This window comes from Hyperoodon ampullatus (assembly GCF_949752795.1).
Source record: "Hyperoodon ampullatus genome assembly, chromosome: 18".
Classification (NCBI taxonomy): domain Eukaryota; kingdom Metazoa; phylum Chordata; class Mammalia; order Artiodactyla; family Ziphiidae; genus Hyperoodon; species Hyperoodon ampullatus.
Genome location: NC_136931.1, coordinates 60612519 through 60620299, shown reverse-complemented (window position 1 = coordinate 60620299; position 7781 = coordinate 60612519).

Here is a 7781-nt window from a genome sequence, read left to right as displayed (position 1 = left end):
GGGTGCTGGAAGTTTTGAGGCAGGGTCTCCAGGGACCTCTGTGCTATTTAATACTTTGCCTCCTGGTAAGGGGATGAGGTGCAGAGCGTGAAGCCCCCCTCCCCCCCATGCTCCCTCCATCTGCAGGAGCCCAGGGCTGGGGTGAAAGGAGTGAGGCATGCCACTTCTTGCTCCCACCTCCGTCACTCTGGCGTCCCTGGACCGCCCCCTTCGGTCTCGGGACTACATTTCCCAGAGGTCCTCGAGCGCCACCCGGGCTCGAGCTCCTTAGCAGACACGGAGCGACTAGCGCGGCGAGGCGCGGTGCCTTCTGGGACAGGTAGTTCGGTGGGCGGCTCTCGGAGCGCTTTGGTCCAGGTTTGAATTCCGCCCACCCGCATTCGGCTCGGAGGGAAGGCAGACAGTGCGCCGAGCGGTGAGTTTTCGATAGGAGAGGATGGGAGGTGGGCTGGGAGAGGGACTGTGTGTGTGTGTGTGTGTGTGTGTGTGTGTGTTGGGGGGAGGGCTGTGTATCTGCCAGTGGAGGAAGCGGGGATGGCTCGGCTGCGCGCTAATGGGGGTGACAGCGGGCGGGTCCTCGGCCACCCCTTCCTGACCTGTTGTGTCTCCGAGGGTGAAGGGTCTGGGTGTGGGTGTGAGTGAGTGACTGGCTCGCCAGCAGGTGGCTGTGTTAGGGTGGGAGTGTGGCTCTGCGGGGGTCCGGGGAGTGTGTGGCCTTGTCTGTCCGTCCCAGGGCGGGAGATTTTCATGGGATTCCACACAGCACGAATTCTGACTTTGTGAGGCGTCTGTGTGAGTCTGCGTCTGACTCTGCGGAGTTGTGCCCAAGGGTGTGCATTTTTGTCTGACAGGTGGAGTCAGTGAGTACTTAGGTGTGTGTGTGTCTCTGTGTGGGTGTGTGACTGCAGCAGAGTCTGATTGTGTGTCTGAATTTGGGGAGCTCGTGTCTTCACTATGTGAGGGGCATGCTAATCTGATGGCTGTGGCAGACGGTTATTAAGGGGCCTCCAGGACCGTGGAGGGGTCAGTTACGAACTTGGCCGGCTGGGGGCATGGTTGAATGATTTGGGGGGAATACCTGAAGCAGTTTGGGGGGCGTTGGAGCTGCTAAAAGAGGGTTCTCGGAGGACGCATATGAAGTTTTGGGAATGAGAAGGGCCTTCGGAAAACGGCTTTTGAGCCAACAGTGGTTATGCGCATAAGTGCCCGGCTGTCCGGGGGGCTTGGGAGCATGACTGGTCTGCACATGTGAAAGGTGGCAGCTTCTGGGCAACGGGACCTGGGTCTGTCCTGGGTGTCAGCCAGAGGGAATCATGTGTCTGGAGGGTGATTTTGAGTTTTGAGATGTGGCTGCAGGTGTGTTTGTGTCCTTATGCCCCAGTGTCCAACGTGTTTATCTGAAAACTGTGTGTGTGTGTCTGTGTGGGTGTGTCTGCGTGGGTTACCTGTGGTTTGAAGTTGTGTGAATCTGAATCTGCACATTTGTAAGTGGGGAGCAAGTGGGTTTTATTGTTTTTAAAAGGCTTGCAAGGCTGAGGGGGTGACTCCAATTTTCCAGGTGTGTGTGTGTCTGTGTCTGTGTGTCTGCATGCCTGTATTTCTGTGGATGAATTTCTGCATATTTGTCTGTCTGATCTGCTAGGAGGTCTAAATTTTTTCAAGCCTACAAGGCTGAAGGAGTGATTCTGAGGTTTAAAGTGAGCCATTGTGAGTAGGAGCTGAGGGCGTCCAAAGGGGGAGTGACAGGGGGCATCTGAGGCGGGAGGCTACTGGGGGGATGGGTCCCCAGGTGAGACTGAGGGTGGACCCTGGGCTGTCAGGCAGAGGTGGTCTGAGTGTCCCATAGGGTGCCCTTTGAGCTTTAAGTGTGCAGATGTGTGTGTCCTGCGTGTATGTGTGCCTGGTGTGCCCAGTATTTGAAGCTGTGTGTATATGCACATTTGTGTGTGTGTGTGTGTGTGCGTGCATGTGCCTGAGTGTTACTGAACCTCAGGTTGTGTTACTGCCCATTTGTGTGTATTTGAGGATCTTCAAGTGGGTCTTAATTTGTACAAGTAGGACACCGAGGCCAAGGGGGTGTCTCTGAGTTTTTGAAAGTATCCCACTGTGAGTAAGAGTGTGAGTTCTGGGCAGGAGGTCACCTCGTGGGAGGGATTCATTGTGCGCCTGATGATCCTGCAGGACCCACCCTGTCCCCCAACCCCCCAAGGGGTCCCCAGACCCCAGTGCCTCTGATGCATGAGCCTCTGTGCCTTTCCTAGGAAGGCCTGGCCTGGGCAGTGGGGGAGGAGCGCTGGGGGAGGGGAAGGATTCTGAGGCCCAGTAGGAACCCCTCAGTAACAAGGATAGTGATGCTGGCACGCTGGGGGGCCTTCGTGGAGGAAGAGGCCCCCTGACCCTCCCCCCTAAAAATACAATTGCAGCCAACACTCTGACGCCTGTGCTGGTGTCAGAGACTGTTTTAACCACCTGACTTGTGCTCGGGGGCGGGGGTTGGGGGTTTGTGTGTCGCTGAGCAACTCATTCCCATTCATTCACGCAAGTTTGTTCACCGCCTCCTTGGGCATCTCTGGAGCCAGCGCTGCTCGGGCGCCAAGGACAAGCACTGAGCAAGCGTGCCCGCTCCTGCCCAGCGGCCCAGCCAGAACCTAGGTCGGGAGGTCAGTCCCAAGGCCACAGCTCTGAAGGGTCCCTGTCATCAGGGCGGGGACAGTTTGGGCCAGGGCGGCGCGGGATCGCGCTGCAGAGTCTCCTCGGGGATGTGCGGGTGCGTTCGGGGCAATGGGGCGCAGGAGCTGCTGCCTAGGAGCCCCTGAGACCCTATGGTACCCGCGGTGAGGCCCCTTGAGGAACCCGCATCTCCCCTGAGGGCGGTCGGGACGCTCAGATCCTTGTGAGCCGCGGGGTGACTCCAGGTCAGGATTTCTCTGGCCACTGGGAGGAGGGAAGACTGGAGGGGACAGAGGAGGCCGGGGTGTCAGTAGTAGGGGTGGCAGGGACTCCGTCCAGGACAGGTGGAGGAGGAGCCCGGGTCCGGGTCCTGAGGTTTTAGGGGGCAGGACAGGCAGACGGGGGACTCTGTAGTTGGATGGAGGAGGCCGGGGTATGGGGGGAGGGGACACTTTGGGAGAGGTCTTTTCGGGATCAGGGAGCCAGGTACGGAATTGGCCTAAAAGAACATCCAGAGGGCCATTCGGGGGGCGTGGAGCCCCTCCTGGAGGCTTTGGGGGGGCGCCTGAGGAAGCTTATGCAGATTTACTTAAGAGAAGGACACTTGGCAAAGGGCTGTGCAGCCTCCAGTGATTCTGCGCTTGCACTTGCTTAGCTGCGGGTTAGGGCTGGGAGCATGCCAGGGGCGTGCATCTTAGAGGGGCAGCCTCTGGGGGATGGGCCATGGGTGAGACTGGAGACCGGCCCTTGGTGTCAGCCAGAGGGGAAGTGTGTTGGAGAGGGTGACTTGTATTTTCAGGTTGTGCATCTGCCGTTGTGTGTGTCCCAAGCGTGTGTGTGTGTGTGTGTGTGTGTGTGTATCTACTGGTGGGTCTCAATTTCTAAAACTAGGTCTGTGGGCTCAAAGGGTGTCTCAGAGGTTTTCAAAGAACATCATGGGGTGTTGGAGTGTGCGTGTGAGTCCCTGATGGGGATCACCAAGTTCCTGGGGGGTCATCGTGTGTCTGGTGGTCCTGCCGGGCCAGCCCTAACTCCCCAGCCACACTTGAACTGGCAGCCAGGCCCTTGTGCCTCAGCTGCTCTGAAGCATGAAGCTCTGTGACCTGGGGATCTTCTTCCATAAGGTTCTGTCTTCCCTGGAAGACCTGGCCCAGAACCAGGGCCTGGACGGGTGGGGGAGGGGCGCTGCGGGAGATCAGAGGCCAGGTTGGAAGGTCCTGGCAGCAGGGACAGTGATGCAGGGAAGGTGGGGGTGGGAGAGGAGGTGCTGGAAGAGGCCTCCTAAGCGCCCTCCCCCCCACCAATAACAGTAGGGTTGGATCCAACACATAAACTGCCTGACTCTGTGTCAGGCTGTGTTCTCAATACCTGACATGTGTTTAATCATATTCAACCCTCATGTTTAATCATTCATTGTCCTTATTTTTATGGAGGGGAAACCTGACAGCACAAGAGGTTAAATACCCGCTGAATTGGGGCTTGTTAGGTAAAATACAGGATGCATACTTAAATTTGAATTTCAGACAAACAAAGAATTACCTTTCAGTGTAACTATGTCCCAGATATTTCTTGCCTATACTTAAACATAACTTGGCAAAATAAATAAAGGGTGATTTTTTATGTAGACACGTCCCATGCAGTGTTTGGGAGCTACTTATACTAAAATATGATTTGTGTATCTGAAATTCAAATCTCAGTTTGCTGTGTATTTCTTGTAATCTTGCTGTTGTTAAATCTGGCGAGCTTGATCCTTGAGATCTCTCGGCTAGTGACTGGCAGGCTGGCAGCCCCCAGTGCACCCTGCAGACACACTGGCCCAAGTCCTGCCCAGGGTAAAGCTGGGGTGGATGCGGGGTCCCAGGACCCCACAGCTGAGCCTGCTGCTAGGCACCCTTGCTGCAGTACTGGCCCCTCCCCAGGGGCTGTGGTGAGGGGTCTGTGGACCGGCCCTCTCGTCTTCACAGCAGTCCTGAGAGGCAGTCACTTTAGCATCCTGTACTAGAAGAGGCCTCCGAGGACAGGGAAGAGAGGTCCTGGTCTGAACCGTTTGGTCAAGCTGCAATGTAGCCTTAGGACCGGGCTGAAATACATCACTGGGAATGCTGACCATGAGCGCACTTATTTAGTGCCTGCTGTATGTCAGACACCACAGGCCCTTTTGATATAAAGTTAACTGAGCTGCACCTTCAGACCCCAGCACTTTGTGTCATAATATTTCTATTCTTTTCTTAAAGGGACATGAGACCCAGGCATCATTAGCCGTGGTCTTGTCCTTGGCAGGTGCCATGCCAAATGCTCTCCCCAAATTATGCAATGGGCCTTGGAAGCCACTCTAGGAGGGAGGCATTGCTAACACTTCCCCTTGGATGCTGGGGACCTGGAGACTTGGGGAGGAGATGGAGCTGCCTGAGTCCATCCGACACCTGAGAGCAGTGCTGGGGTTCACACCCGGGCTATCTGGGTCCCCAGCCCAGACACTAACTGCTCTGGTCTCCTGTCCATAGGGAGCACCTGTGCTGTCATGATGCTACCTCTCAGCACCGTCGAGGGCCAGGAAACTGAGGAGGTGCAGACCAAGCCGCCGGAGAAAGGAGGTGAGACACACATGGAGTGGAAAACTGTGGGCAGGTGGCAGTGGGGAGGGTCTCCAGGGCAAGGCTGATGGGGAATTGTTGACCCTGAAGACTGATCCCAACCCCAAATATCTCCCACGGGCTCCTTCTGGGGAGGGAGGGCCCTGAGGGGCACCCTGGATGGAACGTCCCTGACATCACCTCAGGTCAGTGCGTCCTGTCTCTCCCCTGTTCAGAGCCTACAGCAGTGTCTCCTGGGAGCTGAATGAATTTGGGCTCCTTTTTGTGGCCTGAACACCCCTGTTGTCTCACCCCAGCCCCTTCACTCACTGACATTCCCTGTCTGTCCCCTGTGAGACTTCAGGATGCAATTTAATGCATGTCTGCAGGCACTGCTATGCAACGTCCCTAACCTTTCTGTGCCTCAGTTTCCTCATCTGTAAAATGAGATGATAATAGTAGTTATTTCAGGGAGTTATAATGAACAACCAAACAAGCTAATACTTGTAAAATGCTTAAAAGCGTGCCTGGCACATAGCAAGTACTCCACACATATTAGCTCTTGTCAAGGGTTCATGACAAAGATTTTATTATTATTGTTTCTCAAGCCTCAGAGGGCAAGATGGCCTCATGCCTCTTTCCTCCTCCCGCAGCCCTGCCTTCTGGGGATCCTGATGATCTGCTGAACAATCCCTCCAAAAAGGAGGGAAGGATGTCAGCCAAACTCCTGCCGATCTGTCCCTTGGTAAGTCTGCTTGTTTCCTCGCTTGACCAGAGTCCCCTGGGTTCTGAGAGGAAAGGCACATCCACCACCCCCTCTGCCCAGCAGAGACGCTTGGATGGCTCAGTGCCCCTTGTACCCTTGAGGATGTAGCCCCAGCTCTGGGGGATGGTTTTCTTGAAGATGCTGCCCTCTTTCCTGTCTTCTGTTCTTTCCTAATTCCTGCCTCTGCTCCAATGTCACCTCCTCCATGAAGCCTCCCTTGCTCACTTTGGCCTCATTTCTCTCTAACCCCTTGCTTTGCTCAATTTCTTCAGCGTTATTAGTGCTACCCGAGAGCATACCTGTATCTGTGTGTCCATCATCTGTGTTCCCTACTAGAGTGGTTCCTGGGGAGCAGCAACCTCCTCTGTTGTTCAGTGGCATATCCCCCTACCTAGAACAGATGTAACCAGCGTTAGGCACTGTATACACATGGGCTGATTAAGTGAGGGAATGAATTACGTAAGGGTCCCTCCTGCGTAGGCACCTGTGGCTTTGTCCACCTGGACACCATTCCTCCTTCTGCTACTAACACCCTTGATTTTTCTTGGGGGACCACCTGTCTCCATGCCCTTCAGATGGATCTGATCCCATCCTCAGACCAGCTCCAGGTATGCCCCTGACCAATCAGAGCCGGCAATGCCAAGGTTCCCCATGATTGTTCCAGTCTGAGCATGTGACTCAACCTTGGCCAATGAGGCGTCTGCTCTGTCTCTGGGATTCTTAACAGGTGGGAGGGGAGTTTGGAGCAGCCCTGATGGGGAACCAGGGGGGCCCCGGGGAGAGGTCAGGGGAGGCACAGGGTGAGGCTGCTCTCAAGAACACGTTTCCTATTAGCGCCTGCAGCAGTCCCAGGGAGGACTGTCTAGAAATGTTATTAGAAAAGAATGTAAGAGTCACAGATTTTGCAAAACAGTACAAAGATCATCCAAATTCACCAATTGTTAATATTTTTAATTTTCATGTTCTCTCTAATATATATATTTATATATACATTCCTCAGTCTATCACCTTAGATATAGAATATACTCTTACATAAGTGTGGGACTGTTGTAACATTCAGGCTTTTATCCTTATGCACACTTTCATCTAATCGATGTCCATATTCCTGTTTTGTGAATTAGCTACATACTACCTTTTTTTGTTGTTGTTCTTTTCCCCACCGCACAAGGTCCATTCTGGTCCAGGTATTGTGCTTAGTAATGTATCTTTAGACCTCTTTAATCTGGAAAATCTCCTCAACCTTTCTTGCCTATGACAACTTTGAAGACCAGAGTCACCCCACCCCATATTGTTTTATTTATTTGTTTGTTTGTTTGTTTGTTTGTTTTTTAACCATTTCCCCGTGAATGAGATTCAGGGTAGCTCTGATCTCTGGAACACCACCTAAGTGATGCCCTGTCCTTTTCTAGACATCGCATCTAGGTGCACACGAGCTCTGTCTGCCGTCATTGCTGATGTACTCGGAAGAAATACTTGTCCGATTTCTCTACTGAATACTTTCTGATTTTGTTTTCTCCATGAAGCTAGCTAATAAGAGATCAGTTGGGACACCTTTTTCATGAAGCAAAAATCTTAGAAGTGGAGAGCATTCTGTTCAGCCCATTTTGGTTACTTTGCCCACCACAGAACCAATCATCAGCTGAGGGGATGCAGGACCCTAATTGCCCCAGCCTGGGTCACATGACCATGGGAGTGTGTGAGGTAGAAGGTCCTTACCTTTCCCCAAACGCAGAGAACAGAAGTACGGATGAGGAAGTGTTTCTCAACCAGAG